Here is a 26,001-nt window from a genome sequence, read left to right on the forward strand (position 1 = left end):
TGTCTCCCCTGTGAGTTATATTACTTGCTCTATAGAGTGCGGGGGCAGCCATTTTGCTTCTCAGAGCAGTGCAAGTGTTGGTTTTGATATGTGGCTTAGTCCTTAGCTATCTTTAAGATCATTTTTCTTCACATATGCAGTTATAACCTTTGAGAATTTCTAAAGCATTTCTAATCTAATACATCCTGATTTAGAGAGCTGAGAGCTGAATGAAAAGTATTCAAGGAGAAAGATGCTTACCATAATATGATTCTTAGCTCAAAAATTCATTCATCCATAGCTTTAAAAAGACCCAAGACAACCGACCTTCAGGTCAGGGGAGCAAGTCACATATTATAGAGAAGGACGATCTGAGCCTATAAATAATTTCCTGCAGTTTATCATTTCTCTTTAAAGAAATAATAGGTTTAAAGTGTAGTAACTGTGGACCCAAAGGAAACATTTTTTCATATCGCTTTACTATAATAGTTTTTAAAAGGCCCAGAGAGTAATGGAAAGTAGATAGCACTCCCTGCCTTGCTTTGCCCCTTATCTGTCTATTGAGTTGATAGTTAAGCAAATCTAGCCAGTTCTTTTTGTAACAAATGATTAAAAATCTGAGGAGCTTTCATTGGCATAAGATGTGATGGGTTTCTTTCTCTGTCACTCTAATCCCACAAAAGAATTTATTTTTTGATCAATTTTAACTATGTTGATAAGACAAAATAGAATCACATAGTTGTTTTCCTTTGGAGTATTTACTAAAATACCCATATTTTCAGATATTTAAAAGAATCTGGATTTTTAAAAAAATCATGTGCGCACAATGTTTACATTTGAAAAACATAGGCTGTATTCCTACCTGGCTATGAAACTTGGAGAAATAAAACCAGTCTCTGAACATTACATTTTGCCAGGCACAATGAGAATGATATATTTGATGACTCCATGTCCATTTACTCTATCCAGTACTTAGTTACAAGCAATAAGATCTGATCTAGTTTAAGGGAAAAAGAAACATTGAAAGATGTTATGTAGTCTACCTTATCTCCAGGAAGACATAAGATTAGGCTTTACCCCTGACCATCCAAGAATACTCCACTGCAACCCCAAAGACATTTTTGCTGTAGCTATTGAGAGCAGCAATCAGGCCTGGGATCAAATAGCACCAATTCTGCCTCTGTCATTGCTGAGTTGAAAGACAGGTCTCTGACCCTACCCTTGCTGGAATGAACTCGTCTTACTTCTAAATCAAAATCTTACCCATCAGCCTGATAAAAGGAGCCAGGCCACAGTGCTTATGATCTAGTACAAGAGAAGGCTAAAAGTACTTTCTGGTGTGTATTTCAGAACACATGGGGACAGATCATTCTTTCCATAAATGTAGAAAGGGTACTCAAAAGTTTTTGGTGATTGCAAAACACAAAGTGAAGTTTCACCATACACCTTCAGTCCTGAAATGAGGGATATCTATATGGGAAAAGAAATTTTTTATGTAATTAATTAAATGTTTTGCTTTACATGGAGCTGAACTGACATCATGGAAATAGTTTTGACTACCAATGTTCTCAGTAACAGAAGAGCATTGAGCTTTCTTTTTATACAAGGCCTTTGTTTAGGAATTAGAGTTTGCAAAGAGGTCCTCTTGCTTCTTCATAGTTTGCTAACTGAAGACTTGACAGCACCAACACAATCAGCTGAAAAGAAAAGCAAGTAGTCAACAAGATATTTTATCACATGATTCACCCTAACAATTTGAGTAATAAAAAAAAAGCAGCTAGTTATCTACTGAATGATAAACTATAGACATTTCAATTATTTTTAAGGCTAGAAGGCAAAAAAATTGGTAAACATCTGGAAATCCAGAGCATCTTGAGGGTCAAAAATGTGATATTTCTTTCTAGATTTTGACAAAATGTGTCTAATTTGATTTATTTTTAATCATTTTTGTATTTGTTAGGTAATCTATAAATATTTATTTTTTTTATCCATGACACTTTCTTCCTATTAATACATCAAGTAAATGAGTAAATGCATAATTATGAAATTATTTTGAAAGTCTAGTTAAGAAAATTAGACTTTTGTTTCCCTTCCATGGAGTAGTATTTGCAATCATTCTGAAACTATAAATTGAGTTTTAATCAGGGTTCCCTTTGCATATTATCTATATTTTTGCCAGAGTTGTGTTGCTCAGTGGTTGTCAGTTTTAGTCCTTGTAGGTAACCAGCTGTTCTCTTGTTGTATATCCTGCAGGGTGGATCTGAGCATGCAACTTCTTTGAGGCTAACATGAATTTCATGCTAGGATTAGTTCAAAGGTATATGCATTCCTTTTGCATCTCTCTACACCACTCTACTCTGACACTTATTTTTTATTAATTGGCAGAAATATTCCTGTCACAAAAATGAAGCTCATAATGCCTACATGAGTGGAAACACCATTTGTTAATATTTATCAGTTAATATCACAGGTTGGTTCAATCTGTTTGCAAATTTGTTTTTAAATCATTCATGTATTTATATTGTGGATAGTGTCAGCAAGTGACTGGAATTATTTTCTTTTATTGCCTGTGGTTCTTGGTCACAGCACTTCAAAGAATGAGGAGGTAGACCAAATGAAGAGTGGTGCACAGCAAGGTTGACTGAGTGATAGCAGAGCTTATTGAATGATACTACAAAGCTCCTGAAGAGGAAAGTGACCCGAGAGGGTTGCCACCAGATTTTCTGAATGTTGACATTTAGAAGCTAATATCTACCGAGTATTTCATGCCAGACAATATTAAGAATGTTTCATTTATATTATCTTAATTATTTCATTATTATTTCTTAAGAATAGATGTTATTACTATTCCCGTATTATAGTATAGAAACAGGCAAAGGAGTAAGTTAACTTGTTCCAAATGAAAAAGATTCTAAGTCAAGTGGGTTTCCCAGAGGAATCAAACATTTTGTTTTGTTTTCTTTTTCCCATAGGAACTACTTAGACAACTACTAGGATGAATTTCCTTCTCACTTAACACAGAGGCCTTGTTTCTATATCTGTAATAAGAGTTAACACCATCTTGAGGACATTAGAAAGGATTTAATAAATGTTTGCTCTTTATGAATGTTTTAGTTCCTCTGATTAGGAGACCACATAAATATATGGAAGTTATTAACAACAAAATATTGATATAAGCATTATAATATCATCAGAATCACTCACAAGGAACAGAATAATAATGAGAATTCTTGAGTATTTATCCCAAGGTCTAGTGATTCCTTATGTTTATTTATTATGTTTACGTTTATTTTCTCATTATATCATTTAAAATGCAACAATAGTGCTGCTCTAATGTCCCTGTCCAGCTATGCTGCTAGAAACTCTCCCTGCACATCCCATATCTTTTGCTTGCCAAACAGTAAGCAGTTCATGTAATGCATGGGGGCACCTGGCCTGCAAAATGATTATCATTTACTTCCTGGATGACCAATTCAGGTACAGTAATTAGAAAAGTAACAAGGTCAAAAGGAAATCCATTTATTGTGCACTCATTTGCACCTTACAAAATGATTCAAACGATATTTATCCTTTGGAATGCATACATAAACTCAGTCATGCTAAATTGTTTATTTTGTAAGTTATATTTGCAAATGAACATGAATTAAGTAAAAAAGAGTGTCTTTAAATCTATGAAATGAGAGTCCATAGTAAGAGAATAACTTCCTATTATCAAATGTTTTCCTAGTTGACTAGCTTGATTTTAAATTAAAACTTCTATAATTTTATAGATTCAGAAAATATTATGCTATTTTACCCATAGGATATAGAGGATAGAGTTAGAATATGTATGTAGAGTAAGTAATTATAGAACCACTCATCAGTCTTCCAGTGTTTGTCATGGAATGTAAGCCCCTCATGAGTTTATTTTGTTTATTTTGTAAACAGAATAATTGAAATACTTTAGAGCTAGCTAGAATCGAATCCTAAAACAAAGGAATGATTCTAGTAGCAAAACAGAAATTGGGACCATTAACAACATAAAAGTTAAGGACAAAATGCATTTTATAAAATTCTTAGCCTTAATTTAATTTAAGTTTAAAGTAAATTAAGTTTAAAATGTGATACAAAGTTGTGTAGGTGACAAAAGAATGTAGTGTTACAAATAACCTCAATTTTAGACACAATAGTAAATACATTCTGTGTCGTTAGCTTTAATTTTATAACATTTTTAAAATTTACCTCAATATGAGTGGCTTACAAAATTCTGTTTTTTTCTCAAAAACTTATTTTGAACATGAATCATTTTACAATAAAGCTTTAATGTGTACATTTAAACAACAGAACTTGTGGGACACCTGGGTGGCTCAGCGGTTGAGTGTCTGCCTTCAGCTCAGGGTCTGATCCGAGGGTCTGGGGATTGAGTCTGGGGATTGGGCTCCTTGCCTGGAGCCTGCTTCTCCCTCTGCCTATGTCTCTGCCTCTCTCTCTCTGTGTGTCTCCCATGTATAAATAAAATCTTTAATAAATAAATAAAATAAATAACAGAAGTTGTGTATCATGTGTAATGGCCAACTTTATGTGTCCACACGGCTAGACTACAGTATTCAGTCATTTATTTAATCATCACTAATCTGATTGCTGCTATGAAGGTATTTTGTAGGTGTGGTATGATATAATAGTATTTATTGATTTCTGCCCCCCCAGTTCCTGTCACAGGGCTCCTGCCTCTTATAATTTCCTAAGTGATAAAAGAACTGGGAATATCTTTTATTCTAATATTTGGTCTTTGACCTTTTTTTTTTTTAACTTTATTTATTCATGAGAGAAAGGCAGAGACATAGGTAGAGGAAGATGCAGGCTGATGTGGGACTCCATCCCAGGATTTGGGGATCACACCCCAAGCTGAAGGCAGACACTCAACCACTGAGCCACCCAGGCATCCCTTTTACTTTGTTTTTGATCCAGGGCTCCTATAATCCTTGTAATTCCCTGGGTGACTGGAGTGTCTTTGTTCTAATGAAGCAACTATAGGTGGGCTCCTGGATGGCTCCTAGATGAGGGCTGGTCCCTGGAAAGACCAAGTCATAATTAGGAGCTAGGAATTTTAAGCCTCACCTCTATTGTCTTGGAAAGGGAGAAAGGCTAGAAATGGAGGTAATGATCAATTAGGCCTACACGACAAAGCCTCCATAAAAATCTAAAAAGTGCTTTCCAGATTGATAAATACATCCTTATACCAGCAGAGTGATGTACCTGAATTCCACAGAAAGAGAAGTTCCTGAGCTTGGAACCCTCCTAGACATTGCCTTATGTATTACTTCATGGGGCTATTCATCTCTACCCTCTACCATATGCTTTAATAAACTGGTAAATGTAAGTGTATTCCTAAATTCTGTGAGCTAGTCTTGCAAATTACTTGAGAGTGAGGGGTGGCTCATGGGAACCACATGGGAACTTCATTTATAGCCAGTAGGTCAGAAGCACAACTGGGGTGAGAGCAGCCTTGTGGGTCAAATTCATTAAACCTGTGGGATCTGACACCTTCGCCAGGTAAATAGTCTCACAATGGAGTTAAATTGTAGGACACTAGTCTGGTGTTGCAGAAAAGTGCTTGCTGAAGGAAACCTCACACACATCTGGTGTCAGATGTGAGTGTAGTAGTAGTGAGAATAATGGAGAAACACAGGAAGAAGACTTGAGTTTTTTCCAAAACATAAAATTATACTATCACTTGACTTCAAGTAAAATAGATTACCCTCCATAATATGGGTAGTTTTCCTCCAATCAGTTGAAGGCCTTATGACTTTGGAATTGGATAATGGGTAAGGGCTGGAAGAGTTTTGAGGTAGATGATAAAATTGCCTAGGTTACCTTAAAAAGACTGTTGGTAGAAACGTAGACATTAAAGGCCATCCTGCTGAGAGCTCAGAAAAAAAAAGTGAGGAGAGTTGCAAATAAGCATCCATCTTTAAGAACACATACATCGTCAGGGACAGACTGTTGGTAGAAGTATAAAATTAAAGGTGCTTCTGGTGATGTCTCACATAGAAATGAGATGCATGTTGATAGACATTAAAGGAAAACGACTCTTTTTAATAAATAGCAAAAAAAAGGCTAAATTGTGTTCTAGTATTGGGTGAAAAGTAGAACTTATAACCAGTTTGATTTTTAGCTGAGATTTCCAAGCAAAGTATAGAAGATGTGACTTGGTTACTCCTTGCTGCTTATAGTAAAGTGCAAAAAGAAAGGGTTGAATTTAAGAAGAAACTATTATGGGGTACCTGGGTGGCTCAGTCAGTTAAATGTATGCCTTTGGCTCGTTCATGATTGCAGGGTCCTGAGATCAAGCCCTGCATTGGGCTCCCTGCTCATCAGGGAGCCTGCTTCTCCTTTTCCTACTCCCTTGCTTATGTGCACTCTCTCTCTCTTGCTCTCTCTCTCTCTCTCTCTGTCAAATAAATAAATAAATAAATAAATAAATAAATAAATAAAATCTTTTAAAAAATAGAAGAAACTGCAAATCAAAAAGGAACTGGAACTCAATGATTTGGAAAACTCTCAGCCTATCTGCATTGCAAAAGAGGTGAATGTCTGTCCTGGGGGAAATACCTAGGGGGTGGGTAGACTGCTGTGCTGGATTAGGTTAAGATTTGGGGGGATATTGGGATAGGCTAAATGACCTCTTCATGTGGGACAGACATGAATTTCAGATAGGGAGCAGAAGGAAAACTATTCTGAATTAAATAGCATCTCCATATATCTAATAAGGTTTTCCAGAACTCATGTTTACCCAGAACCCCAGAATGTCACCTTTTTTTGGAAATGGAGTTCTTGTAGTTGTAATTACTTAACATAAATTTGTTTGTTTGTTTGCTTGCTTGTTTTGAGAGAAAGAGAGGTGGGGTAGAGGAAAAGGGAGAGGAAGAGAGAGAATCCCAAGCTGACTCCTCACTGAGCACAGAGCTAGACATGGGGCTCAACCTCACGACCCTGAGGTTAGGTCCTGAGCTGAAACAAGAGTCCAACACTCAACAACTGAGTCACCCATGTTCCTAAAGATAAGTTTATATTCGTTTAGAGTAGGCTCTAAATCCAGTTGACCAATGACCTTAAATGGGGAGGGAACTTTGGAAACATACACAGGGAAGATGGCCATATGAAGATAATGGCAGAGACTGGAGTCACAGAATGCCACAGAATGCCAAGTATTGCTGGCAACCATCAGAATCTTAAAGAGAGGCAAGGACCAGAGTTACCCTCTGAACCTTCAGAGAACCGTCATTACATACCCTTTAATTTCAGACTTCTGGCCTGGTATGTGAGAGAGGAAATTTCTGTTGTTTTAAGTCACTTGGTTTGAGGTATTTTGTTATGGCAGCACTAGAAAACTAATATCTCATGTAATAAAATTTAGTTTAATTTGAGACTATGAACAGTAAATTTATTATCCAATGTTTTCACAAGTAAAGTTAAAATAAATTTCTTATACTTTCTAAGTCATGTATCTCAGGAAGAACAAAATGTGTGAAAAAAAACAAAGATTAAAATTCTTAGTGACTTCACATTCAGTGAAGAAATATACTTAAATAATAAAATACCAGTAAGTGGGGCATGCCAATTTATTCCATTTTGATGAAAGATCTGTTTACTTTAAATGGAAATAATTCAACGTGATGTCTTTAAATATTATTTGCCTCTAAACTGCTTTTTACCTATAATCAATCTTTTAATATGTGTTTCTTTTATTAAGTCTATAAAATCTAAATATATTTGTATAAAAAGAGCTTAGAGCTTAGCAGCTTGCTAGAGGCACAGATGTCAAATGGTATACTTTTAAATGAATGATTATGAAGAATTTTAGCTGCATTTTTAAAAATAAACTGTGAATTAGAGCAGCTATTATACAAGTAATAGAAATAATTACTGATTATCAGAATGTAATATATCTAATAGGACATAAAATAATAGTATTTGGGGAACTAAAGAAGCACTGAGGTTGTATTTTCTATTCAAATGAATTAAACTTATTAAAAATATGATTCATAATATATTGCATTTGTCTCTGGGTAAGAAAAAGGGCACATTTCATTATCAAACTTTCTTCTTATCTTTTCCAATTACCCTGCAGCATTAAGAAAACACATTTTCCCACTTTTAATTAAAGTCACACATGATCAGCTTTAACTGGTAAGCACAAATAAACCTTTATAACTTTTATGTTGTTTAGTGCATCTACAAATATCCAAAGCCTCTAAAATATTTTGTTGCTGATAACAGCCTATTAAAATAAATTAGAAAAAAATATAGGGTGATTTTTCCCCTAAATTTAGATGTAAATACTGAATTCAACTTGCCATAATTTCACCCAATATAATAAATTAATATTTTTAATTTTTTACATATCACTTTCTAAATAGAAGGGTCTTTTTTTTTACTTTAAACTTTAATTTTATGTTTTATAACCTTTTTTTTCCCTAGGAAGCAGAATTTACCTTCATAATCATTGTAAGGAAAATGCTAACTTATCAATCATATATTATATATTGGACATTCTGTTGTATCCAGATACATTAATACAAATCTTCCCTCAATAAATGAATATGAAAGGCAAGTCATATCTATGTTCCATTATAAATGAAACACATAAAAGCATAACAGGAATCTCAGAAGCTGAGAAGAGTTAAAAGGTACCGGGTGGGTTAGAGGAGGATACATTTCAAATAATATATTTGAGGTCAAAAGGATGGAGCTCAGGTGGTGACCACTGCCATATTCTAAACAAGTTATGACAATGGCTTAGACTAGAAATGGTGATGAAAACTGGTTTGATTCTGAAGGTTGAACAAATAGGAAACACTGAAGGAATGCATATGGATTTAAGTGAAAGAGAATCAAAAATTGTTTTTTTTTTTCTTTTTTTCTTTTTATCTTTAAAGTATATTGTCTTTTACTGAACTTGAGAAGGCTTGGGGTGTGTTTAGAGGGAATCAAATTTCTTTTGTACATATTAGGCTTAGAATTATTATTAGGCATCTAAGTTGAGACACAGAGTGGACAGTGGATTTATGAGTCAGAGTCCAAGGGAGATTTAAATTTTAGAGCCATCAGCCTTTAATAATTTAAATAATAATTAAATTAAATAATTTAATAATAATTAAAACCATGTGATTGGTTAGATCATAAAAGAGTGAGTCTAGATCAGGATTTCTCAACTTTGGTAATACTTATATGGCAAACTGGATAAATCTTTGTTTTGGAAGGGTGTCCTGTTCATCATGGGTTTTTATCAACATCCCTGGTCTCTACCCACAATATTCTAGGAGCAATCCATAGTTGTGGCAATCCAAAATGTTATCAGATATTGCCAATTTCCCTGGAAGCACCATTGTCTCCCACTTAGAATCACTGCTCTAGGTAAAAACAAAGCAAAACAAAAAACAAAAGACTCCAAAAATTTTTAGGATCCTCCAATATTTATGAGTTAGGGAGACCTGGAGAAACCTGCAAAGTATCTGCATAGAGACCAGAAAGGAAAAAGAAGATTCAATTAGGAACAGTCCTCTGAAAGGCAAGTGAAGAATTTGCCACAAGAAGAGAAGAAAACTGTGTCAAAAGCTGTGGTTTGGTTAAGCAATGACTGAGATAAGACTTGCCAATTGTTTTAGGGACATCCAGATGACTGGAAATCTTATCAAGAATACTCTTGGTAGAGTAGTGTGGGAATCTGGATATTTTCACTATGTCAGATTATATCCCACAGATTACATGAAGATCATAGTTCAAATTGCAACAGAGAGATCAGACTTAACCACTAGAACCCATCAGTCAATCTTAGCATCACTGAAAATGGAGCTAACAGTAGCATGTTCCCATGAGTTGATGTTATCAATAAAGTAGTATATAATATTCTAGCCACAAAGTTGAATCCAAATTAATCAAGCTTCTAGATATAACTGACAGTTTGCAGAAATACTGGAATTAAAAGAATAGATTAAATGACAACATAATGAAACAATTAGGGATTTTTTTTTAATGGAGCATTCTACAAAACATTTGATATCAGTAATAATTCTATGACATTGATATAAAGGGTAAAAGGGTACTCAAGAATAAAATAGGCTTAAGACACATAAAAATGCAACTTGTAGACCTTGTTTGGATCCTGACTTTTTTAAACAAGCATGAAAAAATGAAAGACTTGAAAAGATTGGAGTATAGAGTGAATATGGGTGATAGAAAGAGCTATTTTTTTAAAGCTCTTTCTGTTGTTGGGTTTAATCATGGACTGATTGTGGTATAAAATGTGAAGTAATAATAATAATAATTTTAATAATAAAAATAATAATAATAATTTTTGTAATAAAAAGCCTATCTCCATTTTGGAATGTTTGACTACTGATATCTTCTAGGCCTCACTGCTCCTTCTTCCTTTTGGGTCTCACTTCTTCCTTTTGGGTTTCACTTCTGAGTTTACTGATAAGAAAGCCCAAGTACCTCCTCTTTGGTGGTGGTGGGAGATTCAAAACATGTAAGCCCATGAATACTGGTGGGAAACCTACCCCAGCCCCCATATCCCTGGTTACAATAAAAATCACAAGCTAGTCTTTTGTCCTTGTTCCCTCAAGCCATATCCAGGCCAACTCAGAACATATGTGTTCTTTCCAAATGCCTTATCATGTGATTAATACATTTTCATACACTTTTTAAAAAGATTTTATTTATTTATTTATTTATTTATTTATTTATTTATGTATATTGAGCACAAGAGTAGAGGCAGTGGGAGGAGGGGAGGGAGAGGGACAAGCAGACTCTGAGCTGAGCATGGAGTCCAACACAGGACCCTGAGATCACCTCCTGAGCCAAAGCCAGGAGTCAGACACCTAATCAACTGAGCCACCCAACTTTTCATATGCTTTTGATGTGTGTGTGAGTGTGTATGCTGTCTTCAGTCTCAATATCTGAATCAAATTTTGAATGAGAGGCCTCCCAGAATGTCCATAACAGGAAGCAGTGCTATGACATCTAAAATGTACTGTAATATACTATGAGAGAAAAAAAGAAAGGAAGGAAAATAGGAAGAAAAAAAACAGGCAATAATATAGATGGACAAACTATAAGCATCGTGATGCATTGCTAATATACTCTAATTTCATGATTTAAGTAATACCAGAGTTATGGTGAAGGGGATAACATATCCTTCTCTTCTTGAGTTCAACAGAGTCCACTGCTATAGTATTATTTTCCTTTGGGTACTAATATCTGTTCTCACTACATACATGGGCATGTCCAGACATATACTGTCCTGGTCTTGTTACCTTGTGTACTGAAGTTATAAGGCTCTAAACTCCAGTAAATCATGGATTTATTCCAGTACCCTGGTCCTTTAGCACAATATTGGCTTAACCTCTTTTCTAAAGAATGGCTATGATTCCTATAGACCATAAGCAGTTTCCACTCTCTACCATGAAACCACACAAGGTTACCATCTCTAATTCACGTTTCCCAGGTTACAGTGAAAAACTCTGCAAGACATTCCCTTCTCAGAATTCCAATCAAGAGAATTGGACTAATTCCACTTTACACTGGGATATTCATATCTACCCAATGATCTGTGTGTCATCACCAGAGCAGTGGAGGGTAAGAACCACTCACCACTCTCTCAGTCACTTATATTCTTTCTCTCTAGGCTTCTCCCCAAGTCCAGAAAGGCTTTCCCAGCCTGCTAGGAAATTGTCTCTTATTCTATGCTTTGTGGTAGAACTCTGTGTTCTGTTTACCAAACTTTGATACTTGCCTCCATCAACCCCAACAGAGTTTTGTAAATAAGAACTTTGGCTTTCACAAGTATTCCTGTCAGAGACAATTTTTTTTTTTTTTTTTTTTAATTTTATTTATTTATTTACGATAGTCACAGAGAGAGAGAGAGAGGCAGAGACACAGGCAGAGAGAGAAGCAGGCTCCATGCACCGGGAACCCGACGTGGGATTCGATCCCGGGTCTCCAGGATCGCGCCCTGAGCCAAAGGCAGGCGCCAAACCGCTGCGCCACCCAGGGATCCCCTGTCAGAGACAATTTTAAAAGACTTAACTAGACATCAAACACTTAATTTTCTGCCAAAGCAACCTCCTTCACCTCTTTTCCCAAAATACTGCAAAAGATGCCTCCATCTATATGGTCCCAGATTGTAAGGCAGCAAGAATTACTGCAAATTAAAAATACACTGGATCTTTTTTCAAAATCTATTTTTTCATGTCTACTTCCAGACAATCACATTCTCCAGCTATATTAAAAATTCTAAATATTCACCAATACTGACATTATTCATGTAAACAAGCCTATAAATTAACTGCAAGTGTATCTAGCAAAAAGGATTCTCCAATTCCTTGCTTGTCCACATATTAATTTATTTTATGTAAGAAAAATTTATGAAGTACCCAACATTTAGATATCACTTAAAATATTTATGGGACACCTGGATGGCTCGGTGGTTGAGCATCTGCCTTCAGCTCAAGGCATGATCCTGGGGTCCTGGGATCAAGTCCTATATCAGGCTCCCCACTCGGAACCTGCTTCTCCCTCTGCCTATGTCTCTGCCCCTCTCTCTCTGTCTCTCATGAATAAATAAACTAAATCTTTTAAAGAAATTTAAAGCTACAAAATCAAATAAAATACATCTTTTCCCTCAAGAAACTCACAGTTGAGATGACAAATAGTTTAATGAATCGGTAATTATGAAAAAATGTAGAAATAGGTATGTATTGTATATAGGACTTTGTGGAACATTGACTATCTGCAACTTATCTAGACAAGAAGAGTTAAGTGCACCTTGGCCTTTCTTTTAAAGGAAGTTGGCCAGTTGGAAAGATAATAGGCAGTCTGGGTAACAGTCTGGTTACTGTAATTAGTGACGGGTAAAACCATAGGAGGATAAAAGTAAGAAACCAGGCACAGAATGATGAGGAGTGAACTGAGATTTAAAGGAATACCAGTAATTAGAAGATGAGACTAACAATCTTGCAAGAGATTGAGAACGTCAGAGAATTTGAATGTAGAATGTATGGGCTTAATATATATAAAAAAGAATGTTTCAAGCCATGCCCTCCTATTCCTTAGGTCACCAACTAAATGCAAATTTCTCTAGGTGCACTACTGAATCCTGTAGTTAATTACATCCTTCTCTAATACTATATTTTAAAATTACTACAATTACAGTTTTTCCTTCCTAGGAAATACATTTTCTTTTTAAAAAAGATTTATTTATTTATTTATTTTAGAGAGAGAGGGAGAGCACATGCATGTGAGCGGAGGGAAGGATAGAGGGGGAGAGAGAGAAGGAGAGAATGTCAAGTAGATCCCTTGCTGAGCACAGAGCCCAATGCAAGGCTGGATCTTGTGACTGAGATCATGACCTGAGATGAAATCAAGAGTCAGACACTTAACTGACTGAGCCACATAGATACTGAGAATAAATTTTCTGAGGGCAGCAACTAGGGTTAATCTTTACTGGCAGGCACAGTAATTTTCACTAAGATATTGCCAACAAATATATTTGTTCGGGTAAAGAGAGACAGAGGATGAAATGAATAGACCCAAGAGCATAAAAAAAAGTCTCAGATCATAAGTTGAAAATGTAACCTAAATTTATAGTGGGTAAACATTGGTGCCTCTAACAACATTTTTAGTAAAGTGATGAGGGTTGGCATTAGATTGGAGGGTTTAGAGCATTAGGGGGAAGTGAAGACTTGAGATCAATAAATGTAAATATAGATTGTGAACAGCTGCATGAGAATAATAAGAGGCAGAACAGTACTAGGAGGAGGCTGAGGGTAAAGGGAAGATTTAATTTTGTTTTGTTTTCCTGTCTTCCTAAGGATAAAGACTTAAACGTACTTCAACACAGACAAAAAGGAGTGAGGCCAAATGGGTGTATTGAAGATATAAATTATCCTGAACCACCAAGTAAACTTTATCTTCTAAGGCTAAGGGAAAGGAAATATGTATTCAAGTGTTAGTGAAGTTTTTCTCTTGTGATAGATTTCACCTAAGAGCTCCAATTTTCCCTATAAGGCATGAGGCAAGGTAATGATCAAAATATTGTGGATCATGGTAAATATTTGTAATATAGTCTTGGTGGGAATAAGAGATTGAGACACTTAAACAATAAAATAAATTTTAGTGGTCCTAAAATTCTGGCTGTAGTTAGTCCACATATTTGTTTTCTCACGAGTCTACATAACCATATATTTTCCTCCAATAGTGATTAACCTCTCAGGGCTAGTAGCAGAGAAATTAGTTATAGCATTGGTTCAGGGAAGTTTAGATAATCCCAATAGATTGTAGGAGGGAGGAAAGGTCAGAAGATGCTGTGATAATATAAGCAACTTCCATAGCAGTGCATGTATTCCATGAGTTTTGAAAATAGTTTTGTGATAGACCTAAATTGGTTGTTAAACTGTCCCTAAGCTATCATAGACATTCAGAGACATGACAGGAGAATGTTTCTGATTACCTGAGAGATGTCCTGGAATGAAGTGTACCTACTGGATTAGAGAAGACAAAAGGTTTACAGCCAGACTGCTGGAAACTCATAAGAGCATGTGCAGAAAACAGAAGAAGAAATGATGATGGAGCGAACCTCAAAATCCACTCCTTGCTGTGTGGATCATGTTTGATGGTAGTAATTCCACAGTGGAGGACCATAGGAGAATGTGTTCTCAGGAGAGATCAATGTTTCAATCAGAGCAAGCAGTTGGCCGAGCTTTGTGTGAAGGGTGAGGGGTGGGGGGGAGTGACTGGGCAAGTTTATTTACAACTTTGCAAGGGTTCCTAAGAGCCAAGGGAAATCACTACTGGGAAGCCTCTGAGGTTTTCAGTGCTGCAAGAAGATGAGAAAATAAGAGAGCATAAGAATTTGTTGAGGATAGAAGGGATATCTCCCCAAGGGATAAAAGGATGGGGACATTTTTAAATGTGACTGGATTCAAATATTATAATTCTGATGGAAGTCATTGTGGGAAAAGAGTTGATCTCAAATAATAACTGGCCTGCTGAATGGTACAAATGAGTGACAATATCCATACTCTTACCAGGAATGTTCTATTCTAATGGAGGAAACTTAATAAAACAGTAGACATACCGCTTTTTAGTACAAGGAATATGTCAAGGTATTCAAGAGTAGACAGAGTATTGCTTTAAGTGAATGATCTGCTTAAACTTAAAAAAAAGATCTAGACCTCTGTCCTAAGATTGGGGTTAGGAATCTGTTTCAATCAAGAGCATATCATAAGAATGATGCTTATCTGAGGAAGTGAGTATCATCTACCATATATCATAAATAAGAAAATAAAAATTAATTGAAAGGCAATATTTTTAAGTAATAACACTTCAACATTATATAATGCAATTTCTATCAGTTTTAGTGTTTAATTTTGCAGTATGTACTAGTCAAGGTTCTCGAGAGAAACAGAACAAATAGGAGATAGGTGATAGATAGATGATGATAGATAGATGATAGATGATAGATAGATAGATAGATAGATATCTAAATAGATTCTAATAAATTGGATCACACAATTATAGAGGCGGAAAAGTCCAAAATCTGCAGGATGGGCCAACAGGGTGGAGATCAGGGAGGAGTCCATGCTACAGATCAAATCTGAGGGCTTTCTGCTGTAGGATTCCTGATTACTTAGGGGAGATCAGTCTCTTGTTCTATTCAGATCGTCAATTGATTTGCATGAGGCACACCACATTATGGAGGGCAATTTGCTTTACTCAAATTCCAACAATTTAAATGTTAATCTCATCTCCAAAAACTCTCACAGAAATATTCAGAATAATATTTGACCATATATCTGGGCACTGCGGCCCATCAAGTTGACATATAAAATTAACCATCGTATAGTAGAATTGGTCTACAACCATTGATCATCCCTGAATTTTGTAGTTTATGTATACATCAGAAAATTGCCATCTTTAAACACTTACATAGGATTAAATATGTAGGGCAGCCCAGTGGCTCTGCAGTTTAGCGCTGCCTTCAGCCCAGGGCCTGACCTTGGAGACCCAGGGTCGAGTCCCACATCAGGCTCCCTGCATGGAGCCTGCTTCTCCCTCTGCCTGTGTCTCTGTGTCTCTCATGAATAAATAAATTTAAAAAAATCTTTTAAAAAAGGCTTAATTATGTAGATAATTAAATTTTATCTTTAAAACTATACTCTGAAGAGAAAGAAGACTAAAAATGTATAGGACGAATTAAGGAATACATAGTGGAGACATACCCTTACAAATTTTAGAGATGATAAGACTCACTTGGTTTAAAAAAGATGTGCAAGATAAAATATCCAGTAAATTAGTAGAACTGAGACTTGAAGTTCAGACTTCTGATTACGAGTCTAAGACATTTACCACATCACCACAGCTGTGCAGTAGAGAGAAGTGTAAGCATAGCTGCAATTAATTTGAAGAGTAGAATGTAGAGTCCCTTTAAATTTAGACAAAACATTGTTCTTCAGTGGAGAGCCAGCATGTGGTAGGAACTGATTAACTTATAGCTGCTTTAAAGGTACCCTCAGGTACTCATGTCAGCAATGTACTATTTACCAGCCACCAATCTAGAGGTGATCTTAATATGGAAATCCTTAATTTGAAAATAAGGATGATTTCATATTACATTCCCAAGAACGTAATTGTCTTTAAATTGCCCTCCTTTTCTCAGAAGATTTGATCTCTGAAGCCTGAAATGAAACTTTAACATTTTCAATTAAATTCAAGCCTTCAAGGTTTTGTTGAAACTAAGAAAATGATTTGTGAAACTCTTTTTAAACTCCCTCTGAAATAAGCTTCAAGCTAGTAAAGTTCTAATTCTTAACATTTAGACCAGTTATAAAAGAGAAGTTCCTTAACGGTGGTGAACTTCTTTCATAATGTTCAAGTTATGTTAAACAAAAAAAAAAAAGAATGAAATATTTTTTCAAATTGATCAAGATTTTATTTCAATATCTGAAATTTTTAAAAAATAAATGGCTTGTTGGTTGATGCATTGTCTAGGAAGTAGAGGCAGTAAAAACCAATAAAGAGAATCTTGGGGATCCCTGGTGGCTCAGCGGTTCGGCGCCTGCCTTTGGCCCAGGGCGTGATCCTGGAGTCCTGGGATTGAGTCCCACATCGGGCTCCCTGCATGGAGCCTGCTTCTCCCTCTGCCTGTGTCTCTGCCTCTCTCTCTCTCTCTCTCTCTCTCTCTCTATGTCTATCATGAATAAATGAATAAAATCTTTAAAAAATAATAAAATTGCATCAGTCTTTAAAAAAATAAAGAGAATCTTACTGCCTTTTATTTGACATCTATGATTGAATATACCACAGTTATGACATACACTACAAATTTTTAATATTCTCCAAATTTTGTTGAGCATTATGAGATATTTCCACTCCAAACATCTCAAAAAGCATTACTCTATTGCATTTTCAGTTTACTCATTCATTTTCTGAGTGATAATAGTCTTCTCCCCTTTCAGATAAGAAGTGCTATTATGGGATATGTTTTTCAAGATGTTTAAAATATGAGAATATCATGTAATCATATTATTTACTTCTGTTATTTCCCTGTGGTAACAAGAAATTAGACACTAATACGTATCATGGAATCCCACATTATGTTGCCATTGGTCTGTTATAATACATAGGTCCGGTTACTTTTTCCCCTCTTAGACTCTTTGTATTTTGTATTAAAGGGGTGCTTGGCTGACTCAGTTGGTGTAGTATGCAACTCTTGATCTTGAGATTGTGAATTCAAGCCTCATGTTGGGTATAGAGATTATTTAAAATTTTTAAAATATCTTTTTAAAAAAAGAAAACCTATCATTCCATTTTTACAATTTTTTTATAGACATGCCAAATACTACTTAAAAATGACATTCTTGAAGATATTTCTTTTTTTAAGCCTAGTTTACTGGCTTCTTCAATTATCTCAGAATCATAGACATTTAATCAAGAAAATTACAAATTAGAGTATTATTGTCTTGGTATAAATTTATAAATTAAATGTAATAGATATCAAAGGAGAATGCACAGAAAGATTATTTTATCACCATAGTTGGATATCTTGCAAGGGTTTGCACCTGGCCTTCCCAGTTAAGTATTGGATTTTTATAGGTTCTCTACAATCTTGAATCTACACAACATTTTGAATGAAGATGAATATAAAAATATCATGAGACCCAATGGATTCATCTTACAATTAAGTCTAAAAGTGATGTATTCTCTTATATAATTCTATTAAACCCAAAGTGATGTGGTAACAATTTAAGTAAAGATGAAATACAAGCTTTATTTTTTGGTGCAAGGCAAAAGAAAATAGTGCACAAAAATTTATGTTAAATAGAAATAGTCCATTATTTGTATGTCAACTGAAATAGTAAGAATATTAAGTATGAACTTTAAGATTTATCTTAATATATAGACTAGGGAATTATATATTGTGAATAGTTATCATGCTGACACAATTCATTCTTCTATTACTCTAGAAATTTCTTATATTTATCTCCAATAGAAATTTCATAAAGAATTAGATTTAATCTTTTAAAAATAAATGGGCAAACGTGATTGCCTAGGTTCTGAGCTCCAGAAGGCATCTACTTGAAAATAAAAATCTCTGTGATTATTTATTTTAAAATGAAAAGAATAACTATGCAAGAAAAATGTCAAAAGATATTAAAGTAACTAATACCCTAGAATTTTGTTATATAATTCTTTTGACACCACTTCTTTCTGTGACTTGATATTTTATCCCTTTGTATTTTGACTATTGTTACCTGATGCCAGTTTGTACCATGTTAATAGAATTTACCTCAGGAAGTCAATGCCTGCATTTTACTGCTCTTATTTAAATTATCAAAGAGAGGTGACTTTATAATTCTTCCATCTAGCTTATACAAAATCAACCTAATAACAGATGTATGCTATTTCTAAGTAAGGTAAGTAATATCTAAATATCTAAATAATATTCAGTTATTTCCAGTGATGGAATAAATCACTCATTTCATATCTTAATCTGGTAGTAAATGGATAGCCATCTGTATTGTGCTTAAATATAGATCTATTAGAGGGCCAATGATTTAATGTGTTAGCTAAATATTCTGGTCATGTTAGCACTGATTTAACAAAAGCTTCTACCTCATATTTGTGCACATTCTATATATCACAACTTTGCTTTATGAAATTTTTTTAATACTCTGAGATTAGATCAGATTTTTAAAAATAGTGAGATTTGAAGTTATAGTAACTCCAGAACATTTTCAAAGTGAGAAAAATCTTGCAATGTGAACTTCCAAGCTTTAGCATATATACTGTCTCATAATTAATATTATGTATAAATTAACATACATGCAATAACATACATAATTTATACATATGTATAAATTAACATATATTTGTTGATACAAATCAACATACATATGAACACCTTTATTATGCATAATTTATGACCTCTTCAAAAACAACTGAGACAGCATAACACAATCACACATACACTAGCACTGTATTGTTAAGAATAAAAAAGAATATTAAAATTTATTTCTCAGTAAAAGAGTTAATTGTCACAAGACTGGGAAATGAAAATACACATTCAAAATTGAGCACTTAACCTATCTATAAGCATTCTGACCAATCAAGAAAGAAGAAAAAGAAAGTAAAAACGGAAGACGGGGCAGTCCAGGTGGCTCAGCGGTTTGGCACCGCCTTTGGCCAGGGTGTGATCCTGGAGACCAGGGATCGAATCCCGCATCGGGCTTGCTGGATGGAGCCTGCTTCTCCCTCTGCCTGTGTCTCTGCCTCTCTCTCTTTCTCTCTCTCTCTCTCTCTTTGTGTCTCTCATGAATGAATAAATAAAATCTTTAAAAAAATGGAAAGGCAATTAGAAAAGAAAGAATGAAGGAGTAAGAAAAGAAGGAAAAATATAATGGACTTTATTGTATTTATCTTTAGTTTAAAAACCTATAAAACTTCAAAGGGAAAAATCTTTGACACTAGTATTTTAGGAGTCATTGATCTGTGTCTTTGTGTTCATAATCCCATTTTTTTATTTTCATTCTATTCTCATATGTATCCTATTTTCTCAGGAGAGTTGTTTATCTCTATTGTCCTAGTTTAATTATAAATAGCTCCTCTCAAAATAGCAAAAGAACAATAAATTATGTGGTCATCCTAAACAAACAGAAGGCCACGTAGCTATGGATAATTTCTCCAGCATATTCTTTGAAAAATATATAGATTTTCTTTTACTGATGACTATAGGAAAACACTGAAAAATTTAAGGATAAAAAGAAATTCACCATGCGAAAGTATTTTTAAGTTAATTCAAAGTATTCTTGTTTATTTTTACCCTTATTAAATCATTCAGATCTTTTATCAGGGTTAAATAAACAGAATTTCTTTAGTACCACCACCAATTCATCTATTATATTCAATAATATGAATATGATTTCATCGATTTTTTCTTATTAGAAAGGAAAGACAAGAGAGAGGGCAAGAGGAAGAGAGAACTACTGAAACAAATCATTTAAATTGATATATAACATCCAAATTTTAACGGTGGAAAGTGAGAGTCTCTCACAAATTCCCTCACCCATCTCTTACTCTAGCATGCTGTCCATCCTGACCACCATATTCTATTCTTAATTCTCTAAACAAATTGTGTAACATCTCAACTCTATGCTTTTGGAGGGATGGATACCATTGACTTATCTCATGGCACTCTCACTGCCATAAACACACTAACTTATTTATCTATCTGGTTTATTTTTCCCTCTTCAAAGAGTATCTCAAATGTTAGTTCCCTAAAATACAAACGTAGATTTAATCTTGCAAACAGCCCACATAGCTTAATATGAGCTGTATTGGAAGCATCCCATGTCCTCCCTGGAGTGGGAGATAGAAAAATGGGAGAGATAAGGATCTGAAATGCTGTTTATTGACTTAGAGAGACCCTTAATGGATAAAGGGTACTGAAATAGGGAACTTAATGCTTTATGATATTTTAGGGAAAATGACCACACAAAAATCATTTTCAAGTAAAACAAAACGTGTAATTTTTTAAAAGATTTTATTTATTCATTCATGAGAGACACACACAGAGAGAGAGACGGAGAGAGAGACAGAGAGAGAGAGAGAGACACAGGCAGAGGGAGAAGCAGGCTCCATGCAGGGAGCCCGACGTGGGACTCAATCCCAGGTCTTCAGGATCAGGCCCTGGGCTGAAGGTGGCCCTAAACTGCTGAGCCACCCCAGCTTCCCCAAAATATGTAATTAATCCTCCTCTCTCCTGTACATTAATTAGCTTTCAAAGAAATTAACTTTCAAAGAAACACTCATCATGATTCATTACAAAACTGAAGATTGCTTAAAGAAATTTATTAATAGAAAGTATGTAATTAATTAGCCAATAAAATGATATGATGAAAATATGTTTCATAAATAAAATAGGAAGAATAAAATACTTTTTAAAAAGTAAAATTGGGAGTGTCTGGCTGGTTCAGTATGTAGAGCATACAACTCTCGATCTCAATGTCATGAGTTCAAGCCCTATGTGACATAGAACCTACTTAAAAAACACAGAAGTAAAAAAAAAAATGTATAGCTAATATTAAGTAAAATGAATATAAGATTTTGGTGTTGTTTTTCTTAAAAGAATATTAATAAATGAAATTCAAAGTAGAAGCTAAATATCACATTATAAAAATTTAAATATATTTAAGAAGAATAATAGAAAGTTAAAAATACTTGGCTGACATAAAACAAATTTTAAATGTTATTTGTGTCAATCAAGATTACACTAGTAGCTTAACAGATAAAAGTTTAGTGTTTTAAGAAAATAGAGGTTGATATCCTACTCATGAAAAGTCCAAAACAGCTCCTCTTGATCTGAGAAGAGCTTTATTACACAAAGTATTTTAAAAACCCAAACTGTGTCTATCTTGTACTACATCATTTTCAATGCAGGAAGAAAAACCATGGAGAAATAATGTGCATGGCTTTTTATTATGAGTCATGTCTAGAAGTAGTATACATCAGTTAGGAACACATTCCAGAACTCCCTCACATGGCCAATCCAACTGTAGGTCAATCTGTAAAACATAGTTTAACAATGATGTCAGAGGAAAAAAGAATTTGGTGGATCTTTTCCACATTATGCAATTCAATCTGTAATAAAATTGAAATTATAACTTTAAAATAAAATTTTAAAAGAATAAAAGTATTTATATGTTTTTAGACAAATTCATCTGGAAGATGTTCTGTAGATTTAGGCTTGAAAACCGTTTTATGCTGCTAAACTTTAAAAAATCTCTTTTATTTTTCACACTAATTTGGTAGATGGATTGGGCTGTAGATGACCAATAATGAAAGGATAACTCTCCTGCAAATAGAAAATCTATTCTTAACAATTGCAGCAGTCATATGTGATGAAACTGATAGTCTAGTTGACTGTGTGGCACTACAGGAATTGAATAGTTGGGAGCACGATGTAGCGGATTTTGTGATGTACTGGATATACATATATCCTTTCAAGTGTGAATAATTTATTTTTTTTTTAGTTTCCAGAATATATCTGGTTGATAACCCTCAGCTGGCAGCCCTCTAAGAAGATTGCCTTGGCCATAAGGAGATACTTTGGCTGCATCTTGCTTCTTTACCAAGGATAGCGTGTGTTTAAATATTACTTAACGCAAGTGATTGCATCGTTGCCTCGTTTCAGAACGTCGCTGAAGGGCTATTTCAGTTTGGCTGACACCTTTCTGATGTTGTAACACATTTCAAATTATCTGTTGGCCTAATATTACTCCTTTTTCTTATTCCACAGGTGAGCATTCCTAGTGTTAATCTTCTTAGTGTTTGCTTCCTGGTAAACTCTTGTACCACTTGGTAGAAGAAGTGGGAGAAAAGAAGTAATACATAAATTGGAATTTTCCAGCTGGTTACTCATTGGCCAGATAACAATAGGAAGCCCACAAACAGTAGTAGTGCATTTGTTTAAATTTACACAGGTGAAGGTCTTGCATGGTATACATGCTTTAGATTATCATGCCTTTATTATATATGTAAGGAGTCATAATTATAAGGATAATAGAATTGAGTAGCTGTTGCAAGGCAATTGATATTTTGGGAAAAGTTAGTGAAAGCATGACAGTGGCTAATTATCATCTGAAGACTAGGTGAGACAATTAGGAGGCTTTTTTGGCAGTACACAAAGAGACTCCCACTTCATGCAGAGGGCAAATAAAGCTGAGGAACAGGCTCAGGACTTACATAACAAGAGAGCTAGAGAAAAGGTTTATTTCTCAATATGGGGTATCTGCTATTCCAAGATTAGTGCCCTAGTCATACATTTGAAAATCTTGACATTTGGGATGCCTGGGTGGCTCAGCAGTTGAGTGTCTGTCTTTGGGTCAGGGTGTGATCTTGGAGTTCTGGGACGGAGTCCCACATTGGGCTCCCTGCATGGAGCCTGACTCTCTCTTTCTGTGTCTCTCATGAATAAATGAATAAAATCTTTTAAAAGAAGGGAAAAAAGAAAATCTTGACATCCCAGATTCTCCTGTACCTTCAGAAATAGCCAAATTCTGTTAGCAGCCAGAACTCTTCCCTACTTAAAAAAAAAAAAAAAAAAAGTGTAAATGACAAGATAATGTACACCTCTCAGGATCCGCCATTATCTTCTTCCCTATCCACTAGGCCAAAAACTAGGGTTGATTCACAACATAACTTGTCAAGGGAAGCCGCACTGCTAAGGAAGACCAGGCACCACAAAGGAGTGTCAGAACCTAGCCAGTATATTCTGGTAGGAAATCATCGTGTACGTATGTGATGGGACATTATGGTATGTAGCCAGGATGTGGTACCTACAAGTGACTAGCCTGGCTTTTAAAGCTTTGGAAAGAGTGAGAACGTACCAAAAGAATTGGCAAAATTTCCACCTCAGATGACACTAGAAGAAATTAAAAGGTTTAGAGAAATGGGCGAGTAAATCTACAATGTAGGACCAGAAAACCCAGCAAATGATTATGCTCCCTTAGATAGCCTGAATTTACCAAAATAATAAGCAATGTGCTCAAAGCAGTAGCATAAATATCCCTAAGAAACTCAGTGTTAGCTCTCCTCTGTAGACCAGAACTGACTTTAGAAAATGCTGTTGTAATTCTAAACTCATAGATTCTAACTGGGACAATGATAGGATGCCAAAACTGTAGAGGCCAGCTGGCAGTACCTTACTGTTTAAAGCAAGGTGGTAACAATTACTATAATGTGAGTCAAGGTCAGAGTGACAGCCAGGGAGCCTAACCCAGACAGCTTTGGGAATGCCTAGAACAAAGATTCCTTAAGGGTAAGATGGATGGGCAGCCAGTACTGATACTGTTTATTCTCTACAAACAAAAGAAATTGAATATAGTAATGAGGAATGTGAGAAGAGCCAGGGTAATATTCATAATACTACTTTCAGATCTGAGCCAGCTTTCCAATCTAGATCCCACTGAGAGAGAAGAGGCTAGGTCTCCAGAAGGAAGGAGCCTACAACACCATGGCTATTATACAAGATAATAACTCCCCAGTCCTTCCCTCAGGGAATCTATAACCATTTATTTAGCTAATTTCATAGTGAGGGAAAAAAAAATGTCTTCAAATCTGGGGACCATTGAACATAGGATCCAAGCTAACCTTTATGCCTTGCATGAAAAGCATTAACGTGGATCCTTCATTAGAATGGTGGCCAAGTAATAAATGGACTCCTCACCTAGGTCTGCATTACCATAGATCTACTTGTTTGATGGACTCACATGGTGATTTTTTTTTTTTTTGTCACTAAGTGTATAATTGTAATGGGTATACTTGGGGATTTGTATAATGCCCTGTAGCTCCTTAGTCAGTGGGGTAAGACTCTTACACTGGGGAATGTTTGTCTAACAAAAGCATTCTTTGCACTCACATCAGAAAGGCAGTCAGAATTCACTGTTCTTGAAGGTTAATGCATTCACTGTTCCAGGGAGTGAGGGATAAATCCTATGAAGCCTCAGGGACTGCAATATCAATGAAATTTTCGAAAGGCTAATGAGCTAGACTATGTTAGCACATGCCCTGTGAAGCTACATTTCTCAACTGGGAGAAAGGGAGATTTTTGTTCCTCAGCAGACATTTGGTGATATCTGGAAACATTTTTAGATGCTATAAATGGGGAAGTAAAATATTAGAATCTAATAGGTACAATCCAGGGAAGCTTCTAAGCACCTACCAATATATAGGGCAGACCTCTAAAACAAAAGTTAACTTGCCTGAAGTCAATAATGCCAAAGTTGAGAAGCTCTGCACTAAAGTAAGAGATAATTTTTATTCTGTCTCACACTTCCCACAAACTAAGAAATATGACTTTTAGAAGACCTCATGTTCTCTAACTCAGAACAATTCTGAAAGGCTGAACTTACTTCAGAACTTCCTGTGTGATTGGCGCCACACCTTTGTTGAACCAAGCCTCTCTATATGCCCACCTTACTTTATCCTCTTCCCCAACAGGACATGATTGCAAGATTAAACCCTAATACAATTTCTGCTAAGTAATCTCCATTTCAGAGCCTCCTTCCAATGAGATCTAACTAGCAAGAATACATAGACTCAAGTTCAATTTGTTGCTTGTCCACTTAGTAGCCGAATAATCCTGGTTATATCATTTAGCTTCTTTGAGCCTCTGGTTTGTCATGAATAAAATGAAAATAATAATAGTTTTATCACAATATCATTAATTTATTATGCAACGGTAAGGTACTAAATAATTGTACTAGATTTATATTATCTTTTAACTGAAATATTTTGATTGAGAAAGAAACATGAGGAAAAAAACTTAAATATTTCAAGTAATAAAAATTAGGTAAGTTTATAGTATTAACACATATAGTAGATTTAGATTAAAAAAACACTATAATTCTTATGAAAATTCACAATTTTGTTTCCTTTAAATTAGTAAACTAATCAATCAAATTCTTTATAAAGCTTTTTAAA

The 26,001-nt window shown here is 35.0% G+C and overlaps 2 long non-coding RNA genes across 3 annotated transcripts in view; one reads left to right on the plus strand and one right to left on the minus strand.

Annotated features, from left to right (window-relative positions):
• Positions 1–901: 901 nt before the first annotated feature.
• Positions 902–11,698, minus strand: LOC140621283 (uncharacterized). Its single transcript, XR_012021010.1, has 3 exons — positions 11,614–11,698; positions 5,833–5,958; positions 902–1,676 (listed from the first exon to the last, which is right to left on the minus strand). It is a non-coding gene; the product is annotated as an uncharacterized lncRNA (long non-coding RNA).
• LOC140621282 (uncharacterized) overlaps positions 11,489–26,001 on the plus strand; it is a 29,058-nt gene continuing 14,545 nt past the window's right edge. For both annotated transcript variants that reach the window (XR_012021009.1, XR_012021008.1), the window contains exons 1-3: positions 11,489–11,598; positions 13,833–14,040; positions 22,551–22,816. This is a non-coding gene — a long non-coding RNA (uncharacterized lncRNA). The remainder of the gene's footprint in view (positions 11,599–13,832; positions 14,041–22,550; positions 22,817–26,001) is intronic.

The sequence above is a fragment of the Canis lupus genome, chromosome 30 (assembly GCF_048164855.1).
Source record: "Canis lupus baileyi chromosome 30, mCanLup2.hap1, whole genome shotgun sequence".
NCBI classification, from domain to species: Eukaryota; Metazoa; Chordata; class Mammalia; order Carnivora; family Canidae; genus Canis; species Canis lupus.